Source organism: Leishmania donovani, chromosome 2, assembly GCF_000227135.1.
Source record: "Leishmania donovani BPK282A1 complete genome, chromosome 2".
Lineage (NCBI taxonomy): Eukaryota > Euglenozoa > Kinetoplastea > Trypanosomatida > Trypanosomatidae > Leishmania > Leishmania donovani.
Genome location: NC_018229.1, coordinates 90,613 through 91,151, shown reverse-complemented (window position 1 = coordinate 91,151; position 539 = coordinate 90,613).

Here is a 539-nt window from a genome sequence, read left to right as displayed (position 1 = left end):
CCGTGTACGCGACGTCGTCTGCACCGCTGGGCCGCGTCGGGCCGATGCTGCTGGCGATGACGAGCGTGACGGACGACGTGAATGTGCGCACGGAGCTGCCGCAGTGGGAGTGGCTGCGGCACGTGTACGGTGAAGGGTTTCCGACCGCGGGCGGCGCTGGCGAGGGGGCTGCGCAGCCGCGGACACCGTATCTTGCCGTGATGGGCATCCCGTCGACGGATCAGCCGGCGCGTGCTGCGCTGCGTGAGGCACAGCGCAGGACATGGCTGACGTACCAGGAGGTGGCGCGCACGGAGAACCACTTCGATGCCGCGCTGCTGGCGCTGTACGTCTTCGCCGCGGTGGAGCCAGGGGCGTCTCTTGATACGCCGATGAATGGAGAGGCGACGGCGGCCGAGCCCATGAGAGGGGTCGCGCACGTCAACGACTCCGCGAAACTCTGCCATAATAGGAGTGCGCTCCTGCCAAGCTTCACAGAGTACAGCGCGGCCTCGCAGGCCCTTGCGGCAGGCAGCGCGATTGCTGGCGGGCCCGGTTGG